The sequence below is a fragment of the Mauremys reevesii genome, linkage group 1, assembly GCF_016161935.1.
Source record: "Mauremys reevesii isolate NIE-2019 linkage group 1, ASM1616193v1, whole genome shotgun sequence".
Taxonomy (NCBI): Eukaryota; Metazoa; Chordata; order Testudines; family Geoemydidae; genus Mauremys; species Mauremys reevesii.
In genome coordinates this window covers 307,715,379-307,738,357 of record NC_052623.1, presented here as the reverse complement: position 1 = coordinate 307,738,357, position 22,979 = coordinate 307,715,379, and the positions used below count along the sequence as shown (strand labels likewise).

Sequence of the window (22,979 nt, the reverse complement as noted above, 5' to 3'; positions counted from 1 at the left end):
CCGCTCCCTGTAGGGTAGTTGGTCACAGCTGCATCCCAGCACTGGTCCTGTTTGTTCTCCTGCACTCACTGTCCAGCAAATCACCTCACTACATTCTCCTGCATATGCCCATCTGATCCCTGACTGGTCTCCCACCATATTTGCTGTTTTTCCTCAATCCCCAGCTTCTGGAGTCATCTGAATATGCAAGACTCTCAGCTTTTATTTTAAGTAAACATGTGGCCTTTATGTCTGTGGATAAAAGCTTGAAAACATGGTCCCCATACAACCCAAAGGCTCAAAACCCAGAGAGCAAAGAAGGCAAAATGCAGTATTAAAAACTCCATGATTTTGACCCACTCTCATGATTGGCAGGGGCTGAGTCCTTACTGAATCCTGAAGGTGGTAATCCTGGGTGTGCCCCTTTGGCCCTCTGAGCATCACCCCTGCAGGCCTGCTCCTCTCTCCCCAGCAGCTCCTCTCCTCACTCCCCGTACCCCCCACCCCCAGCCGTGGGGCTGCGGGGGGGGGGAGGACAGTGACTCTCAGGGGCAAAGGGCTGGGCAAGGGCAGCCGCTTTGGGCATGTGCGACACCCCCGCCCCCCCCCGCAGGACTGGGTGGCTGAGGGGGGGGTGCAGAGCGCGCCGGCCCCCAGCATCGGTCTCCCACCCACTCGCCCTCCCTTGGTTTAACGGGCTGCACCGGGTCAGCGCTCAGCGCCCCCTCGGACTGCGGACCCGCTGCAGCTGGGCGGCTTCCCAGCCCCCCCGCCGCGCAGCCTGGGAGTGACATCACCCTTGTCCAATCAGTGCCCGCCGCTCCCCCTACCCCAATCGGCCCCGCTAGTCGCGAGCCCCCAGTGCGGGCTGGGAAAGGGCGGGCCGCTGTCCCGCAGGTTGGGCGGGCGCGCGGAGCAGGGCAGGGTGCTCCCAGGTGTTTGCAGCGGAAGTGGGGGCTCCGCTGGGTGACAGCCCCGCTGTGCAGCAGCAGCAGCATTGCACAGGTAGGACACGGCCTGCTATTGATTTATTGTCTTCTGCGCGCGGGGGAATATTTGCTTCTTTGTAAAAACAAATCGCAAATGCTGTAAAATAATAGCAATAAAAAGATCCTGTTGCATTAGCTTTTGTTAGGGGCAGGGACAGAATGCACGAAGTGTGACTCGGCAAGGGGAAGGTTCAAGGTAGGTAGATGGGGAAATGTCTTGGGAAGAGGTAGAGCTTTGCCTGGTGCAACGCATTCAACAGAGGGAGGATGGGGATGGTGACAAGTCAACTTTCCCCTTGGATTCAGCAGCCGCGCTACTGTGGCAGCTGCAGCAGTAGCACTAATCTGTGACCGGCATGATGATAACGTGTAACCTTGCTGGAGGATTAGGAGCTACCTGAATATCCCGGATATCACAGAAATATGTGCATATTTGAGACCGATCACCCCCCACCCCTTCCTTCCCTATGTCTCTTCAGGTAGAAGACGCTCTCCTCCCCAACCTTGCAGTCCAGCCATTTCTTCTCCTTAGACAGGAAGTATAGAGTACATTATTCTGTGGCCTGAACACTGAAACTGAATAATAATTTCCCATATGGGTTTGGAGAAGTGACTGCAAGTCAGTGACATTTTCTGTTCATGAGTGTCTGGAATTGCAGTAGAGACAGATGAGGAGGAGGGAGACTGTTTCTAGTCACTACTTCAGGCTGGTATTGGCTATGGATGGCCCAAGTAAGTCAGACAGGAGATGACATATATGTACTAAGGGCATTGGCCAGAATATGGAAATCAGATCAGTTTTTACAACATGTGGAAAGGCCAGTTTGAACTCTTGAATTACTATGCCCAGGTTACAAAATGCCTTCTCTGTACTAATAATAGTGGGTACAGGGTGGTCTCAGAACACCAGACTCCTACTGCAGGAAGTAGAATGTGCATCCTTTGTAAAATGCAGCTTTTTTTTTTCTGTCACAATCCCTGCCAAAATAATAAAAATTAAAAAGCATTATACATTCTTCCTCCTCAATATGCATTGGCATGGATTGGACAAAAAGATCCAGTACAGAAGATCTGTTTCTGTCATTGATTTATAGGAATTTGTTTGGCATATGAATGAATGTTTGGAAGCTTGTGAAACATGTGTCTACATTTATAACTCACTCCCATTTTCACACTACTGTTGCTGCTGTGCAGGCATCTTTTGGAGCCAGTCTGCATACACAAAGGAAGGTAGCACCATGTCTTATTTATTTATTTGAGATAAAACTGTTTGCATGTATTTATGGTAATTGGGTTGCAAGACCTTTTTATTACCTCTTATTACAGTTACAATCACATTACTTCACTGTTTTTATTTTTAAATGTTACTCTCCTTTTCTTTGGCACTTTGTGTAAACAGTAGTAAATCACATTGACTGTAGTAACACCTGCTGATGAAAGTAGAGAGATCTTTTGCAGACTATTTGTCACTGCTGAGCTCAGCTAAAAGTCACTTCAAGAGGATGAGCACTTAAGTGCTTCTGATCACTGAGTTGCAGAAGGAAAATGACCGTCGTCTTATGGAATTTAGCTTTCTGGGTGGAGTGCTATTTAATTATGTCTGAAAGCAAGAACTTCTGCCTTTGACATGTATTAGAGATTATCTATGTAACTAATAAATTACATAGATTTATTATGTAAAATCAGTCCATTTAGTAATTAAAATGAACTATGACCCCTAAGCTAAGGCAGTGATAAGCAGACTTAGTGGTTCAGGAGCCAAATTAGCGCTCAATATTACCCAAAAGAGCCACAGTAATGTGAATTCACTGTTTCATTTACTATAGTACTAGTCATTTAAGCAGTAATGGGAAATATTTAGTTTTATTATATAATTCTCACAGTAAATAAATTAATAATGTAGTGAAAGTTCATAACTGGTTAATAACATAGAAAAATCGTCCTGATTGGTTAATAACTTAGGTTGGTTAATAATTAAATCACAGTGTTTTAATATCTTCAGCAAAAAACTGCAGAAGACACATTAAACAGCCAGTTGCGGCTCACAAGCCACACTCTGAGTATCACTGAGCTTAAAAAAATAGTTTTAAATTGAATTCCAGTTTGCGATTATAAGCCATTATGTAACTATGTATGACACAGACTTTTTTTGCCTAAAGAAGGCTATATATTTCTGTGCAGTGCTAGCTGAAACAAAGAGATGTTAACTAACATCCATTATTTAAGATGAGTATTAGCAAATCACTTTTTTAAAAACAGGTAATTTCTGCCTCAGTAATTATTATTAATAATTATTAAACATCAGGAGGAGGTATTTCATCTCAAGTCCAACCTTGTTAAGTTTTAAAAATCTCAAATCCTTGCATCACTAGTGGGGTTTTTTTTGTTTTTTTTTTTTAAATACATGTTTTGCGACATAAAAATTTCTGTAAATTGGTGTTTCAGGATCGTAGGTACCCATCCTTAATCTGGCAAAACTCCCACTGACTTCAGTTAAAATTTTCCCTTGTTTCCAGTACCTGGTCAGTAGTGCTCTTTTTGTTCGTTTCCACTAGCAACAGTTACTTTGAGAGATTAACAAACAAAAAGTATGTTTAGTGACAGTTCAGGACATACCGGTACCTCATCCACCCCAAACTTAAAAGTTTGGAACTAGGAAGAAGTTAAGGTGGAAGCTCTCTGGTTTCTTTTCCACTTTCGTATTGCCTACAATGCTGTTGCCTATACAAGCTTAATTTGCTCCCTTTTGTGTATGCATTATGATATAGTCTTTAATGACATGATCACATACCGTGACATGATCACAAGACCCTGCCTCATTTAGTGCACAGAATGGAAGATGCTCACTTAGGATCAACGCTGCAATTAAAAACCTGCAGCTGACTGGTGTCAGCTGACTTGGGCTTGCGCTTACGGGCCTGTTTAATTGCGATGTAGATGTTTGGGGTTGGGCTGGAGCCTGGGCTCTAGGATTCTATGAGGTGGGATGGTCCCAGAGCTTGAGCTGCAGCTTGAAACCAAATGTCTACACCAGAGTTTAACAGCCCCTTTGCCTGAGCACTGCAAGCCCAAGTCAGCTGGCATGGGCCAGCTGTGGGTGTCTAATAGCAGTATAGATATACACTTAAGGTGCTGCTAGTCAACATTTTTTCTCTTCATTGCTTATTACTACATACTATTCAAACTCTGTCCTGAAGACAGAGTTCATCACTATAGTATCTCAGTGCTTCACAAATATTAACAAATGTATTTGTACAACACCCCTATGAAATGGCTGAGCATAGAAAGATTAAGGTCAAAGGTATCCATTAATTTTGTGTGCCTAATCTGAGACACATACGACCTGATTTTTCAGAATGCTTAGCATTATATATGCATCCGATGAAGTGGGTATTCACCCACGAAAGCTTATGCTCCAATACGTCTGTTAGTCAATAAGGTGCCACAGGACTCTTTGCTGCTTTAGCATTATATAGCATGTCATTTGTTCGAAGTTCAGCTGCCTCACTGAGTGCTCAGCACTCTGCAAATCTGACTCCAGGGTCTCATGTTGCTCACCCAGAAATATGAGGAACACTCAATTACTTACCACCTGTGAAAAGTTTGGTTTGTGTGACTTACCTAGCATCACACAGGAGCTCTGTTAGAGGCAGGAACAGAATCCAGTTCCAAAGAGCAGCATTCAATTGCCTTAGCTTTGAGGCCATCCTTTCTCTTAAAACTATTCTTTGACTCATTCACTACCAGTCTTCTCGACTTATTCACCCTACACCTTCCAACTTCTGCAACAAATGAAGCAGGGGGTGGTACAGACAACATCTCTTTCGCTGCACAGCAGTGCTCCATCCTAAGAGCGGGTCTGTGCTGCTCACTGAATGAGGCAGATGCCTGTGGAAAACATTGTATGTGATCATGTAATTTAAGACTATATCATAATGCGTATGCACAAGGGAAAGTTGCCCAGGCAGCCTTCATTCTGGTATTTCCTAATTTTTCTGTACTTGACTTTGCAACGTTAATGACATTCTTTCAACATATTTTTTGTGTGTGATTTCTGAGTTTTTTAAAAATAAAACTGGAAAAATGGATATCCGGTATGTGGCATCATATTGACACCTATATGGGTCATCAGCAGGGTAGGAACCTTAAGTCCACTGCACAGACTTCTGCCACTTGAGCTAATGGAGTAACTCTTAGCAGCAGTACATTGTCATCCTATGTGGACCAGCACCAGAGGGAGATGGGGGACACACTTTGCCAGTGGGTTTCACAGATATTTGCTGACAGCAGAAGAATGGTGAGACTCAGGAATCTTGGGTTCCATTCCAGGCTCTAAAGGGGAGAGTTCTCTAGTGGGCACATACTGTTCTGCCATTCTCTTCAAGCATGACCCCTTTTGCTCAATCCCATCCCTCCTGTTCCTGTCTCACTCCTGTCTCTTCCCACCCTGAATCCTCACTGCAGTCCCATTCTCCCCATTTCACACATGCTCCTTGTAAAAGTCATTTTGCCCAGTCATTCCCAGTTCTCCCTCCACACCCCAACTCCTCATCAGACTTGTCTGCTTCTCCTCACTGGTTATCAGTCTTAGGGCTAGTCTACACTTACCAGCCGGGTCGACGCGATGGGTTCGACTTCTCGGAGTTTGAACTATCGCGTCTAATCTGGACGCGATAGTTCGAACTCCGGAAGCGCCGCGGTCGACTCCGGTACTCCACCACTGCAAAAGGCGGTGGCGGAGTCGACCTTGGAGCCGCGGACTTCGATTCCACGGCGTCTGGACGGGTGAGTAGTTCGAACTAGGGTACTTCGAATTCAGCTACGCTATTCACGTAGCTGAACTTGCGTACCCTAGTTCGACCCCCGCCCTTAGTGTAGACCTGCCCCTAGTCTATTTGACAAGTCTGCCCCCTGGTTCTTCAGCTGATCTGTCTCCCCTGCTCCTCAGTTCCTCTCCCCAGATCCTAGTCCCAGTCTCCTTGCCCAATCTGTCCCAGTTTCTGCATTTGGCTCCTTAGGTATCTAGCCAATCCCACACTCCCTCCCTACCCTTAAAGCTTAGTCTGTCTGTCCCCCGCAACCCTCAGCAGTCATCAGTTCCAGCTTCTGCCTCCCTATCCCCAGACTCTTGTCCCCACCTATTTCCTCTCATCCCCCACAGGGCTGACACTTGTCCTATTTGCATTTGAATCAGGTAACTTCCTCTTTCACACTGCCTGAGCCCAGCAGCAGAGTCATTGAGTGCACAGAAGATCCAGGCTCCCAGCTGTTAGTTCAGATGTCTGGGTCCAGGGCTGAAACAGCCTGGAGCTGCAGTTGCAGGGAAGTCCTGCTCAGTCCAAGGCTGGAGCATGCAGACGAGGTCCTGCAGACCTGGGTTTAGTGTAGACATACCTGGAGTATTTAGATTTCTTCAAAAAGTGGTGTGAAGAAAGGCGAGACAATCCAGTGATTGGCAGAGGCCCTGGGGGTTTTTCGCCTTCCTCTGCAGCGTGGGGCACGGGTCACTTGCTGGAGGATTCTCTGCACCTTGAAGTCTTTAAACCACAAGCAGAGGACTTCAGTAGCTCAGACATAGGTCAGAGGCTTGTTACAGGAGTGGGTGGGTGAGATTCTGTGGCCTGCGTTGTGCAGGAGGTCAGACTAGAAGACCATAATGGTCCCTTCTGACCTTAAAGTCTATGAACAGTGAAAAATTACCTTCAGGGTGATTTTTGAATACTTATGTTTTTTTTAGGAATCCTTTTTTCATCAAACCAACATGAAAAAATAAAACACTGTTCATAGTTTACATTGTATTTTTTTTTTAGCCATTTCAGTGACATTCTTTTAACAAACCCTTCTGTTAAGTTAAAATCTCAACCATGGTAGAACTACCACTCCACTATGCTATCTTGTCATGGCAAGCAGGCACTTCTTATATGACACAGTATAGTTTTCAATAAGCGTTGCTGCAACATGCAGCTCTGTTTACAGATGTATCTGCTTCTCTGAGATACTAGAATAAATATTTTTCTCTGATTTGGAAAAAATAAGAAAATAGTAATCTTGGGCTGTGCGATAAAGTGAGTTAGCTATTCCCATCAGAAAGTATGTATAAGTATTTCAGTATCTGCATAATCTTCAAATGGACTCAGCAGGGCTATAGGATTTCAGTTTTAAAAATGAGAAGTACAGAGCTTGATATATATGCAAGGTTGTATTGTTTTTAAATGGTGTTTTTTTTCTTTTAAGTTTGACAATCCAGCCAGATTGTCTGTTGTTCCTTCCTAATGGAGTATGATGATCTGATGGTTAAGGCACAGAACCTGGGAGTCAGGAGATCCAGCTGTATCACAGACTTCATGTCTGAGCTTTAACAGTTCATTTAGACCCCAATTCAACAAGTTAAACACGCGCCTAACTTTAAGCAAAGAGTAGTTACATTCACTTAAAGTGTGTGACTTGAAGTCAATGGCACTGCTCATTGCTTAAGGTTAGTCATGTGTGTAATGACCTCACTGCATTAGAGTATTATTTCTCTGTGCTTTAGTTGTCTTCACCTATACAATGGGGATAATACACATCAACAATAATTTGATTTTGTTTGTATAGAGAAATGGAAGGCATTATATAAGGGCAAATCATCAATATCTATTTTGTACAGCAGCACCTGAATTAGAGTATGTAGGCTATGCTGATGTGAACATTTTGATTTTTAATTTGCTGAGAGAAATATTTCTTATGACAAACTGAATCCTCATTATGCTTCTCATCAGGATTTTTATTTAACACGTTACTAGTTATTGGCTGCACTCATTATGTTAGTCTTTATGTTATACTGTCTACTTTATGGGAGTATTGTGTATTAACAAGGCAGTGGGTTGGTCAATGTGTGTTCAGATGTCAGGCTACATTTACAGAATATCAGACAGATTTAATGAACATACCAGAATATAATCTCTTCAATTCTTTTTCTTTAAAGCAAGGATTAAATTAATTTTTATTCTTGGAACTGCAGTTTACTATTATGTAACTTGTATTTTTCAAACAAAAAGTATCAATTTATTCTTGTCAAACTGCATGTAAATATTTAAAACAAAACATACACTGATATTAATAAATGTAACAGGTTTGTAGTGTTTGCCTGATACATCCTTGCCTGTTAGCATGTGCTGATTCTACTGGCTGACTGAAGCAGGTGACTCATTACTTATTAAAGGGATGTAGACGTGGCTCTCTGAGAAGAGAGGATCTAGAACATGACTTTGAGCTGTCCTGAGCTAGGAACCCTAGTAAAAGCCAACCCTTGGTAAGAAGGTTTAATATAAAGTACATGTTGTTAAGCTTATTAAGCTTAATTGGGTTTCATTTTTGTAGTTTTCATAATATATGGACTGAGTTTGAGAGCTGATTGATACTCTTTCTTCCTTGGTGCAGTAGACTGGGGGTCCGGGACTGGATGCACTTACCTCTTCTTAATGCTGGCATGATTTTACAAATAACATTGTAATATTTTTCAAACCACTGTTTTCTCTCTGAGTGTAAGTAATACAAAACTGAATATCCGATAATAGCATTGAGACATGGCATTCTTGGAGCTTTTCATCTTCAAGTATAATTGCATGGTGAGAGAAATATAAGAATGTGTACCAAGGAATGCTACTACATAGCTGCTGAACAGGCAGGCACCAAAAACTTTGGTGTCGTGATAAGATTGCCAGTGATGGACATAAACTGAATACAGCCAGAGCACCCTGAGGACTTAGTAAAAAATTGATCTGCAAGGAGGCCACAACCCTTTGGGATTTACAGTGATGATGAGAAATATAAGAGTGGCGATAAGAGAGAATAAAATAGAAACAGCCTTACATTCCAAACATTTCTTTAGAAGGAGAGTTTCTAGTAGGCATCCAGAATTCTATCTACTATACTTTTCTTGTAACTTAATGTCTGCTTACCTTGATGGAAGCAGCTATTTGCTCTTGCCAAGCGTCTATCTGTCCCAAAATTAGATCATGTGGAGTATATGCATATGTTCCCCCATAAGTTGCACTGTTTTTGAAAGTCATAACTGCATATTTGCCTTTATCCACCATGTGGATTAGTAGGCTGTTAGTGCATATTATAAGACATGCACCAATACGTTAGTAGGCAATCAGCAAGCTATCCGCTGACATAGCTTCAAGTATCAGGGGGTAGCCGTGTTAGTTTGTATCCACAAAAACAACAAGGAGTCCGGTGGCACCTTAAAGACTAGCAAATTTATTTTGGCATAAGCTTTCATGGGTTTTTTTTTTTTTACCCACGAAAGCTTATGCCCAAATAAATCTGTTAGTCCTAAGGTACCACCGGACTCCTTGACATAACTTATTGCTGTTAGAATAGGACTCTATACAATTTCATTTAAAAAAAAATCATTTATCCTTCCACTGTGAAAAGTAGTTCCTAACAAGAGAAAAGGTGGATACCTCTATCTATCTATATAAATACATCCTTTTTCTCTACTATCTTGAATAAATTTATCTGAGAACTGTTATAACAATCTTTCTCTGTTTTTTAATAAAGGGTAGCTGAACTCCTTCTCTCCATCTTACTGTCACCAGAAGCCCAACTCCATTTTCATCATCCTTTTTAAAATACAATATTTTTTAAAAAACAAACTTTGGAATACTGAAGAGTCCACAGTTAATTTTTCATTAGAAAAGGAGTTAAAATGGCTTAAAGGACCACAGACTGCTGCTTAAATGGCAGCTTCCAACTTTAAGAGTTGGACATTTTTTTTAAAGTTGTGACTTTTCCCTTCATCCCATCACTCTGAACCCTCCCTCCAGTGCTTCTCTTTACCCCCTTACTTGTTATCTTTGGCTTTTCTGCCTCCACATTTTTCCCATCCCCCAATTTACCTAATAGGCATAGAGATTTTTGTGTATGAATCGCTGAAAAGGTCTTCAGTATCTGCCATTGGAACTTGGTACACATCTGTGACATCAGAAAGGCACAATCAGTATATCAGAATATGTCTTCAGGCAAACAGGGTCCACAGCCAGACTCTAATAGTAGAAGTTCTGTGCTTTGGTATTAAAAAATATATTTTTAAGTCACAAATAGTAGGTTAGCTAATACTGAAATTGCATGTGAAATCCTAGAAAGGAGATTTGTACTTCTATATCTCATCTTTCTCCTTTTTCTACATGACTCTCTGTAGAATACACTGCATTTGAACAGTGTGACATCTGCTAGTCATGGCAACAAATGTCATCACGACAGGAGAACTAGTGGAACATTGCCAGTGCTGACTTTCATTCCAATTACTAGCTCAGTGATATCTGGCTGCTTAAATATCTTCCATTTTGTAGGTCTTGCAGGACAAATGCAGTACTGTAAATAAATAAATAAATAAATAAAAATCAGTCTAGCAGAAACAGACTACATTCACAGTTATGGAGTTTTAATACTGAATATGATCTTTGAAGACCCTAGTTCATCATGCAAGTTCATTACATCTTTTATTGCTTAATGTAGACCTGCCCAAGTGGAGAGGTAAGTTTTTTGCAAAGGCTATTGGTGCATTAGCTGAAAAATGAATCTTTCATTATACAGTCCTACGTGCCAGAAATGTATCCAATTTTTATTAACTGTCTGGTTATCGGCACAGTACTTAAATTCAAATAGCTCAGTGATACAATGGATTCCCCTGTTACCTCTTTATTAGGATTCAGATTTAGAAAGCGTTAATTTCCTCTTGAGCAGAACAGCCAGTAATTGTAAAATCAAAGTATGAATAGCATAGGACAAAAATTTCAAATAACAAACAGTGAAACTTATAGTTAAAACAGATCACTTAATTGGACTGATCTGGACTTACCAATGCACCAGGGCTGCCTGTATTGATACATTATATTGATTACATTCATTTGTATGAACATCAATACAAGTATCACTCTAATCTGTGGTCTTGACATGTGTGAATCTGCACCTTTTCTTAGGAAGGTGATTATGTCTTAAAGAGAGTGTTATTTGTCATTAATACACCAATACCGAGAGAAGGAAAGCCTTTTTAGGAAAGGAGAAACAGACATTCCTTGTTTAGGATTCATGGCATAGTATTAATATAGAGTACTTACTACTTAATCAGGCTAAAGTTGACAGCATGGGACTCCTGACTAATCATCTGTTAGTTAGCAAATAAGCCATATTTTCATATACTACATGTTTTCTTTTTCGAGTCATTAGTTCTTTGGTAATTACCTAGTTTTAAGATACTTGAGAAAATGTCATTTAATACCTCTATTATGAGGGTTGCATTGCCACCTATCTTTGAAAATCAGCCACTGCATTTGGGCATGCACATGCAATCGTTTTTTGAAGAGCAAAATGCAACATATCAGAGGATAGGATAGCATGAAGATTGGTATGCAGTATTGTTGTTTGAATCATAAGCGAGTGCTATATAAACGATCTGTTCCTAAAGTAAGGAGTTTGGCCATTAACAACCCTAAAACAGAATTTTGAGCTAAATGTTACATGGAAGTGTTTGACATTATTAAGTAACAGAACAGGAATATAAATATAATAACCCTTTGGACATTTGAAATTGCAAGTTCTTTTCATATAGGCACCTTTTTCATTAAACACATGAATTACTGACTTGTTATTGTGGGGTTGAATTGCGCTGCACTCTCTCTGCCTTTTAAAGGAAAAATAAACATTAAACCAATATTTAAAACACAAAAAGAATTATATTGCTTTTACAAACATATGAGTAAGAGCAGGTTAAATTTTGTTAATCAACTTCAGTATATTAAATGGTGGAGTGGTTTAAAAATCTCTCTCAAAAAACTGGGTAGACTTTTTTTTTTTTCATTAGGTTGTAATAGTGATAGTTTTACCATTTAAGAACATTTCAGACTAGTGGAAGGTTTTGAAATAAAAAGCTTGAATGCATTTCCACTCACCAGTACATTGTCAGTTTATTTTTTTATTAAGATGTGATTACACTACATGATAGGGCTGGCACGGAAGCGAAACTACTGAGAGGAAAGATTAATTTGCACTTAATGTACATGAGACACAGTAAAAGATAAATCTGACATTCTGACTTGATCAAGTATATTTGTTGTGGAGATCAGAAAGCTTTGGTCTTTCCTTCTCAGAATGGCATGAAATGCTACAGAAATGTATAAGTTTCAAGAAAGGTTTGTTGTTAAAACAATCCAAGGATGGTCATAAAGCACGCCTGTTTTCATTTCTGTTCAGTCTCTCTTATTGTCAAATGTTTTGTGGGTTTCTACAAATCAGCTGACTCTGTCTTTAAATATGGCTGAACCATAAAATCTTGTTTTTTCCCATTGCTTTGGGATCGTATTTGAAGATCTCAAAGGATATGGATACTCCTTTCCCTTCCCCCCCACCATTCCGGAATGATTAGCTCCACTTCTGTCAAGCACACTTCAAGTGCACATGGCCCCGGAAGAAGTTTAATTTAATTTATTCTAATTAATTAAAAATTACAGCCGTTTCAACTGTTTCATATAGGTCAGACCTGGATTATCCTTATATCAAAAGCATGGGAGTTCAGGATGGATAGTAATGTTGGTGGTGCCACTAGAGATACTGCTCAAATACCATATTTCATATTTCCATTATCTCGGTCTTATCTACATTTCCGCCACATTATGTTTTAATGGCATTGAAATCAGTCACAAGTTGGTCAGGTCCCTGGCAATGTTGCCAAGTAATAATAGCTTTATGGTCAGCTAAAACCTGCAAGTAGTGTTATATTGATGTTATATGCTGATTTACTCAAATCACACTTGCTGAAGCTTGTGTGCCAAATAAGTTTACATTGACATGAGAGGAAAGGAGAATACACAAGGAGTTCACATGGACTTCTGGCTGCTGCTCAAACCAATTATGTTATGTGGCACATCTGGGAAACCCATGAAAACCACTTGGCATGTCAAAATTCTTTTTTTTTTTTTTTTTTTTTAAATATAGCTCCTTAAGTGTTCTAGGCAGTTTATGTAGCAGAAATACATAGTTTGCAGGCTTTCTGTGCAGTGGTATCTATTGATCAAATAGTCATAATGAAGGGTGTAAAGCAGCACCTGAAATGTAATTTATGCTCCTGCAGTTAGGCCCATAACTCTAGCTGATCATTTGATACCCAGCGAAACTATAGACAGATGTAACTAATTGTCGATATGCTTCTATCTAACCATTCAGATCCTAAAACTAAATGTTTGCAAGCAAAGTGCAGTTATGTATAAACTGTCATGCAGTGTGAATCCTACAATTTTCATACTTGTATACATTTGAATTCTGTGTCTTGTTTTACCCATGCCTGGTTTTCAAATGTGTCTGTAGTTATGCTAATTTAAGAACCGATGCCTCACTGCATTTTTTTTTAAAGGTACATCCCCAAATCCAGAACAGAGGGATTGGATCCTTTACCTGTTGTACATTACTTAAAATGTAAATCGTGTACATGTATAAGTTAAGAACAATAGATACAGATTCTTTTTTCCCCCTAAGATTTTCTTTTAAATTATTTAATAGTTTAGAGGCACAGTCATTTGAAAACCAGCAAATGGTTGAATGACTGCTTCTTGCTAGGAAGCATGTCCAATAATCCATTACTCCGGTATTGGGTGTTTTACTCTGTGTACAAACCAAACATTGTCCCATCACCCAAGGGTATTTATTTGTAATGGTACATACCTTATATAATATATGCTTGGTTATGGTCTGTCCAGCAATTTTTGATAAATATTCTCTTTGCTGGCCAGTCCATAACGAGGCAGCAAATTCCTATATAAATTGTAGAAGGTATGTACCACTGCAGATAAATACCCTTGGTTGATGGGTCCGTGTCTTGTTTTGTACACAGAGTAAAGCACCCAGTACACGGATAACACATGAGTAGAATATGCCTCCAAGGAAGAAGTATTTAGCAATTCTTTTTTTTTAAATTATCATGTCTCTAAATTACAAAACAATTCAAAGGAAAATCGGTGAGGAAGAATGTGGCAGCTTATGTACCTATGGGTCTATTCTTACAAAGATTATATTTTGGAACTTTAACTGACACAAAGTAATTCAGGTTCTGGCTTAATAAAATACAGGGTGTCATTCCAAGAGCATTCAAGTTTTAGTAACATTTCTTTGACAACTAAGGGAAAATCACCCTGCTCAATACAGCTACCCAGGACTTCTGGATCATCACTAAATCACAACCATGGCAGTACTTCCTGGCAGAAGACAGAATGTCCTTCAGCTCTTAAACACAGTTACAGGAGAATCTGTGTACAGGTAGAAGTAGACCTTTTAACCTCTATCTTCCAGCCACTAAATTTGAGCTGGAAAGCCCCATATAGAAAAAGTTTGTAGTGTTTAAAAGAAAATGACAATCTTTGTATAGGTTTTTTGGAATCATCTCATAGACTTTAAAGAAAAGTATACACCTGCAATATAATTGTATAAGATGTATCAAAATGTGTGTGTGTGTGTGTACACAGAAACACACACATACATGAAATAAAAAAGGAAAGAAATATTCTTTAAAACCTACAAAATGAAGTAGAGTGTGTGTGTGTGTGTGTATATATATATACATATACACTCTACTTCATTTTGTAGGTTTTAAAGAATATTACTTTTTTTATTTCATCCTTATTAAATTCTCTATGACCTTTCCCCTAAGGGTCTGTGCAGACAAATGATACAAACATGCACTTAGCTCTTTATATTTTAACATACTGTCAGACCCCTTACTCTGGAAAACAATGGCAGTTGGTCACATTCTCTAATTCACATTTCATGGAGTAGGTTCATCTAGGACTCCCTCAAAAGGATCCCAAAATAACACATTGAAAACAAAGGAAAATCTGCCATCAGCTGAAGATAATTATGCAGACATTCCTATATTAAATGTAATAACGTGACCAAACCCAACACACACTTTACACATATTAGTAGACCATGGTAAGAAATCCCTATTTCAAGTTCAGCAGAAATTAGTGAACTTAAGTCTCCTATACAAACCAAATCAGAAGCTCTTTGCTGATTAAGTGTACTCACTCTGTATGTCTTTGCCAGATTTTTTTCACTGTGGTGAATGTTAAGTTAATGCTTCTTTCTTAACTAGGAGTAGTCAGTTAGTGGTATAATATCTTGTATTCATTTGCTTATATTTACCTAACGTGTTGTTTTCTTGAACATTTCCAGATCTTCCACACTGCCTCGAGCATTTGTGACTTTTTGGTGTACATTTAAACCACTCTCTCAGAGATCAGTTCTGCCAGTTAATTTATGTTATGTTTCAACCAGTGTATAAGAAAATGCACAGATACCGAGAGAGCCTATTATGACCAGCAAGTCATCTTCATCAGTCTGAATTTCTTCATCTCTCCCACTTATCCGGGAATGGCTGTTTGTTAAAGATGCTTTTCCTATTAAATGGGCAAAGTAATGAGGGAGATGCTTGGCACTCATTGCTGGAAATGTAACTTTCTGTATCCTCTTTTAAAACATAACAATTATAATAACAAGCAGCTATTGGAGAGCAAAGCTACATTATTGTATATAGATAAATGGAAATAATCAGAATTTCCAGTCTAATTTTCAATTGTCCAAGCCTAAAAGGCTTCTCAAAAAGAGTTGATGATAATAAAGGAAACCATTTTATTTCATTTCCCTATATCAGTGACCCATATCTTTTGGAGTAATTGCCCGTTTCACCACATGTGCTTTAATTTGTTTTCAACATTTTACAGAATGTTTCCCTTACATTTTTGATGGCTTGGATTTGGAATGGGGAATTTTGTTGTTTTTACACTATAATTAGCTGCAAAACTATATACATTACTGTATTTCTGTGTTTCTTTCTTGAGCCAGTGACAGTAGGCAGATATTAGCTCCCAGTAAGTAGGAGTTGTAAGCTACTGCTTGGTAATTGGCATAGAAGTCGGGTAAGGAAATCACCCCCTTCTGTCATGCTACAATATAGTCTTTTAAGACAAGTTCTTCTGCTCTCTTTCCAGAGGAAATCAGCAATTATCCTATCTCTAAAAGAAAATGTGCACAGATACAAATAAAGTAAGGAAGATATACTTGCCCTCTGAGTTGTGCGTGTTCATCTGAGGGGCGGATCTGTTTCTTTTCAAAATTGATCCAACAGTGTTTGAAAATTAAAGTGGCTGCCAAAATGGAAAATCTTCTATTTTTTTATTGATATATATCTCAGCATCTATTGAAAAAATAAAACAGGGCACAGATTATCCAACAAGTTCTTGGAATGTATTGGAGACAATTTTTTATTTCAGAAGGTGGAGAAAGCTACTGGGGGGAGGCTGTTCTAAATTTGATTTTGACAAACAGAGAGAGGAACTGGTTGAGAATTTGAAAGTGGAAGGCAACTTGGGTGAAAGTGATCATGAAATGGTAGAGTTCATGATTCTAAGGAATGGTAGGAGGGACACAATAAGACAAGGGATTTCAAGAAGGCAGGCTTTAGCAAATGCAGGGAGTTGGTAGGTAAAATCCCATGGGAAGCAAGTCTAAGGGGAAAAACAATTGAAGACAGTTGGCAGTTTTTCAAAGATACATTATTAAGGGCACAAGAGCAAACTATCCCACTGTGTAGGTAAGAGGAAGTATGACAAGAGACCACCCTGGCTTAACCAGGAGATCTTCAATGATCTAAAACTCAAGAGTCTTACAAAAAGTGGAAACTGGTCAAATTACAAAGGATGAATATAAACAAATAACACAAATATGTAGGTACAAAATTAGAAAAGCCAAGGCACAAAATGAGATCAAACTAGCTAGGGACATAAAAGGAAACAAGAAAACATTCTACAAATACATTGGAAGCAAGAGGAAGACCAAGGACAGAGTAGGCCTGTTACTTAATGAGGAGGGGATGGGATTCCCTAACTGTGGTGGAGCGATAGATGGAACCTATATCGCTATCTTGGCACCGGAGCACCAGGTCACCCAGTACATAAACCGAAAGGGGTACTTTTCTATGGTGCTGCAAGCACTGGTGGATCACAAGGGACGTGTCATAAACAGACAGTTAAGGGTTAATGTCTCTCTTACCTGTAAAGGGTTAAGAAGCTCAGTAAACCTGACTGACACCTGACCAGAGGACCAATAAGGGGACAAGATGCTTTCAAATCTTGGTGGAGGGAAGTCTTTTGTTTGTGCTCTTTGTTTTGGGGGTTGTTCGTTCTTGGGACTGAGAGGGACCAGACATCAATCCAGGCTCTCCAAATCTTTCTAAATCAGTTTTTCATGTTTCAAACTTGTAAGTAGCACAGGCAAGGCATGTTAGTCTTATGTTTGTTTTCTCAACCTGTAAATGTTCCTTTTTTGCTGAGAGGATTTTACCTCTGTTTGCTGTAACTTTGAACCTAAGGCTAGAGGGGTTTTCTCTGGGCTATATAAATCTAAGTACCCTGTAAAGTATTTTCCATCCTGATTTTACAGAGATGATTTTTACCTTTCTTTTTCTTTAATTAAAAGTTTTCTTTTTAAGAACCTGATTGATTTTTTTTTCTTTCTTGTTTTAAGATCCCAGGGAATTGGGTCTGGACTCACCAGGAGTTGGTGGGGAGAAAGGAGGGGGGAATGGTTAATTTCTCCTTGTGTTAAGATCCAAGGGGTTGGATCGGTATCACTAGGGACTTAGTGGAAAAGCCTCAAGGCTATCCGGGAGGGGAAAGTTTTGTGGGGACAGGGAGTGTGCCAGACACTGGAATTCTGGCTGGTGGCAGTGTTACCGGATCTAAGCTTGTAATTAAGCTTAGAAGTGTCCATGCAGGTCCCCACATCTGTACCCTAAAGTTCAGAGTGGGGAAGAAACCTTGACAGGACGTTTCACCAACACCCACGTGGGATGGCCGGGAACGGTTCATGTGTTCCTGAAGACGTGAGCATCTACTCTGTTTAAACGGCTGTAGCAAGGGAATTACTTCCCAGACCAGAAATTAACAGTTGGGAATGTTGAAATGCCTGTAGTTATCCTGTGGGACCCAGCCTACCCCTTGATGCCATGGCTCATGAAGCTATACACAGACAGCCTGGACAATAGTCAGGAGCTGTTCAACTACAGGCTGAGCAAGTGCAGAATGGTGGTAGAATGTGCTTTGGCTGTTTAAAGGCGCGCTGGCGCACATTACTGACTCGCTCAGACCTCAGCCAAACCAATGTCCCCATTGTTATTGCTGCTTGTTGTGTGCTCCACAATCTCTGTGAAAGTAAGGGGGAGACCTTTATGGCAGGGTGGGAGGCTGAGGCAAATCACCTGGCCACTGATTATGCGCAGCCAGACACCAGGGCGATTAGAAGAACACACCAGGAAGCGGTGCGCGTTAGAGAAGCTTTGAAAACCAGTTTCATCACGGGCCAGGCTACGGTGTGACAGTTCTGTTTGTTTCTCCTTGATGAACCCCTCCTCCCCCTTGATTGACTCATTCCCTGTAAGCCACTCACCCTCCCCCTTCGATTACCGCTTGCTTCCTAAGGAAATCAAGTCACTCTCATTTAAAAATCATGTATTCTTTATTAATTAATTATAAAAAGAGGGCGAGAACTGACAAGGTAGCATGAGTGGGGTTTGGGAGGAGGATAGGAGGGAAGGAAAAGGCCACTAAAAAAAATTTCAAAATAATGACAGCCTTTTGGTTGGGCTGTCCACTGGGGTGGAATGGGCGGGTGCCCAGAGCCTCCCCCCACATGTTCTTAGTCGTCTGGTGGGTGAGGAGGCTAAGGAACATGGTGAGGGGGGAGGGCGGTTATACAGGGGCTGCAGCGGCACTCTGTGGTCCTGCTGCTGTTCCTGAAGTTCCACCAGACGCCGGAGCATGTCCGTTTGATCACGCAGCAGCACCAGAGTTGCATCCTGACACCTCAGGTCTTCTTGCCACCACCTCTCATCTCGAGCGTCCCTCCAATCTTCACGTTGGTCCCTCCTGTCCTCACGGTCACTGGCATCTTTCCTGTACTTTGATACCACGTCCTTCCACTCATTCAGATGAGCTCTTTCATTGTGGGTTACTTCCATGATTTCCGAGAACATTTCGTCTCACATCTTTTTTTTTTCCGCTGCCTTATGTGAGCTAGCCTTCGGGACGGAGGAGGGAGACTTGAAAAATTTGCAGCTGCGGGAGGGAGGGGAAAAAAGGGAGAGAAGTATTTAAAAAGATACATTTTACAGAACAATGGTTATACTCTTTCACGGTGAACAACACTATTCACCTTACATAGCACATGTGATCTCACTACAAGGTTGCATTTTGCATCTTAATATTGAGTGCCTGCGGCTTTGGTGTTAGAGATCACAGGCACAGGTCCGGGCATCAGAATTTGGCTTGCATGCGGCCATGGTAAGTCATTGTCTTTCGGCTTCTGCAGCCTTCATTTATCCAGCGCTCTCCTTTCCCAAATAGCAAGCAAAGCCCATTGAGTGCTGCTGCTTTCCTGTTAACGTGCAGCACCAGAACTGCCCCCATCGAATTCTCTGGGATGATCGCTTTACCCTTCTCCCCACCGCGTGGCTGGTAGCAGGGAAGATCCCAGCAAGCCAAACGCGAAAAAGCTCAGCGCCAGTCACCCCCCCACCCAACTTGGCTAAATGCAGGGAAGGATTTCTTTTAAGCCACAGGCAAACAGCCCAACCATCTGTCCCCTTAATTAAATCCCTGAATTTCAACCAGGTTACCATGAAGGATATCACTCTCCTGAGGATAACACAGCGAGATAAAGAACGGATGTTGCTTGAATGCCAGCAAACACCGAGACCATACGCAGCTAGGCTTTGTCATGCAATGATACCAGATTACTTGCTATATGCATAGCGTGGTCAAGTGTCCTACCATGGAGGATGGAATAAGGCTGCCCTGCCCAGAAAACTTCTGCAAAGGCTTTTGGAGTACCTCCAGGAGAGCTTCATGGAGATGTCCCTGGAGGATTTCCGCTCCATCCCCAGACATGTTAACAGACTTTTCCAGTAACTTTACTGGCCACGAATGCATCCCAAGTCCTCAGGGCAAATAATCATTTTAAAAACGCTTGCTTTTAAACCATGTTTTATATTTACAAAGGTACACTCACCAGAGGTCCCTTCCATGGCTTCATTGTCTGGGATAGTGGCTTGAGAGAGGGCTGGGAGGGTAATTCCGTCAGGGTGAGAAAAAGCTCCTGGCTGTTGGGGAGAACAGAGTGCTGTGTGCTCTCTGCAAGCTCGTCGTCCTCTTCCTCCTCCTCATCTTCCTCGTCCGCAGAATCCTCAGGCATGGCTGAGATTACCACCCCCACCTCGGAATCCACGGACAGGGGTGGGGTAGTGGTGGCGGACCCCCCTAGAATTGCATGCAGCTCAGCGTAGAAGCGGCATGCAATTCTACGTTGCTTCTTTGGTTTTCTGGTAGGCTTGTCTGAGCAACTTAACTTTCACACGGTACTGTACTGAGTCCCTGGTGTGGCCTCTCTGCATCATGGCCTTGGAAATTTTTTCAAATGTTTTTTCATTTCGTCTTTTGGAACGGAGTTCTGTTAGCACGGAATCCTCTCCCCATACAGCGATCAGATCCAGTACCTCCCGTGCGGTCCATGCTGGAGCTCTTTTTCGATTCTCAGGAGACTGCATTGTTACCTGTGCTGATGAGCTCTCCACGCTGGCCAAACAGGAAATGAAATTCAAAAGTTCGCGGGGCTTTTCCTGTCTACCTGGCCAGTGCATCCGAGTTCAGATGGCTTTCCAGAGCGGTCACAATGGTGCACTGTGGGATACCGCCCGGAGGCCAATACCGTCGAATTGCGGCCACACTAACCCTAATCCGACATGGCAATACCGATTTCAGCGCTACTCCCCTCGTCGGGGAGGAGTACAGAAATCGGTTTTAAGAGCCCTTTATATCGATATAAAGGGCTTCATTGTGTGGACGGGTGCAGGGTTAAATCAGTTTAACACTGCTAAATTCGGTATAAACGCGTAGTGTAGACCAGGCCTAAGACAAGCAACAAAATATAACAGAATTAGCACTAACTTATGATAACCTGTCTACCGTGGAATGGACTGTGACCATTAACTCACTTCTCATAGGTAGGGCCCTACCAAATTCATGGTCCATTTTGGTCAATTTCATGGTCTGAGGGTTTAAAAAATAATAAATTTCATGATTTCAATTTCAATTATTTAAATCTGAAATTTCAGTGTGTTGTAATTGTAGGGATCCTGACCCAAAAAGGAGTTGTGGGAAGGGGGTCGCAAGGTTATTGTAGGGGGGGCTGTGGTACTGCTATCCTTAATTATGCGCTGCTGCTGGCAGTGGCAGTGCTGTCAGAGTTGGGTGGCTGGAGAGCAGCAGCTGCTGGCTGGAAGCCCAGCTCTGAAGGCAGAGCCAGCAGCAGCGCAGAAGTAAGGATGGTATGGTATGGTATTGCCACCATTACTTCTGCGCTGCTGCCTGCAGAACTGGGCCCTTGGTCAGCAGCTGCCACTCTCTGGCTGCCCAGCTCTGAAGACAGCAATGCAGAAGTGAGGATGGCATGATATGGTATTGCTACCCTTACTTCTGCACTGCTGCTGGTTGGGCACCCAGCCAACAGCCACCGCTCTCCGGCCACCCAGCTCTGATGGCAGCGCAGAAGTAAGGCTCCCTTAAAATAACCTTGTGACCCCCACCCCCACAACTCCTTTTTGGATCAGAACTCCCAATTTGAGAAACGCTGGTCCCTGTGAAATCTGTATAGTATAGGGTAAAAACACACAAGACAAGATTTCACAGAGGGAGGATGATTTCACCATCCGTGATGTGTTTTTCATGGGTGTGAATTTGGTAGGGTCCTACTCATAGACCATAAAACTGTACTGATTTGTGCTCACTAATAACATTGGGTAGGTTTTTTCTTCAATGATCGGGGCTATATTTGTAGTTACTCATAGTTCTCATATTTTTGAAAAAAGGACAAAACACACAAGGGGAGCAGCAGAATACAGACTCTGGACTTCATAAAAGCAGACTTTGACTCCCTCAGGGAACTGATGGGAAGGATCCCCTGAGAGAATAACATGAAGGGCAAAGGAGTCCAGGAGAGCTGGCTGTATTTTAAAGAATCCTTATTGAGGTTGCAGGAACAAACAATCCTGATGTGTAGAAAGAAAAGTAAATATGGCAGGCAACCAGCTTGGTTTAACAGTGAAATCCTTGCTGATCTTAAACACAAAAAAGAAGCTTACAAGAAGTGGAAGATTGGACAGATGAGCAGGGAAGAGTATAAAAATATTGCTTAGGCATGCAGTAGTGAAATCAGGAAGGCCAAATCACACTTGGAGTTGCAGCTAGCAAGAGATGTTAAGAGTAACAAGAAGGGTTTCTTTAGGTATGTTAGCAATAAGAAAGAAGTCAAGGAAAGTGTGGGCCCCTCTCTGAATGAGGGAGGCAACCTAGTGACAGAGGATGTGGAAAAAGCTAATGTACTCAATGCTTTTTTTGCCTCGGTCTTCACGAACAAGGTCAGATAACTGCACTGGGCAGCACAGCATAGGGAGGAGGTGACCAGCCCTCTGTGGAGAAAAGTGGTTCAGAACTATTTACAAAAGCTGGACGAGCACAAGTCCATGGGGCCAGATGCGCTGCATCCGAGGGTGCTAAAGGAGTTGGTGGATGTGATTGCAGAGCCATTGGCCATTACCTTTGAAAACTCATGGCGATCGGGGGAGGACCCAGATGACTGGAGAAAGGCCTATGTAGCGCCCATTTTTAAAAAAGGGAAGAAGGAGGATCCAGGGAACTAAAGGCCAGTCAGCCTCACCTCAGTCCCTGGAAAAATCATGAAGCAGGTCCTTAAGGAATCAATTCTGAAGCACTTAGAGGAGAGGAAAGTGATCAGGAACACTCAGCATGGCTTCATCAAGGGCAAGTCAGGCCTGACTACCCTAATTGCCTTCTATGATGAGATAACTGGCTCTGTGGATGAGGGGAAAGCAGCGGACGTGTTTTTCCTTGACTTTAGCAAAGCTTT

At 41.7% G+C, this 22,979-nt stretch overlaps 1 protein-coding gene across 1 annotated transcript in view; it reads left to right on the top strand.

Moving 5' to 3' along the window:
• Nucleotides 1-784: 784 nt before the first annotated feature.
• Nucleotides 785-22,979, top strand: part of CNTN1 (contactin 1) — a 443,616-nt gene continuing 421,421 nt past the window's right edge. Inside the window, exon 1 of the mRNA XM_039506174.1 lies at nt 785-984. The gene's annotated coding sequence lies outside the window, so the exon portion shown is untranslated. The remainder of the gene's footprint in view (nt 985-22,979) is intronic.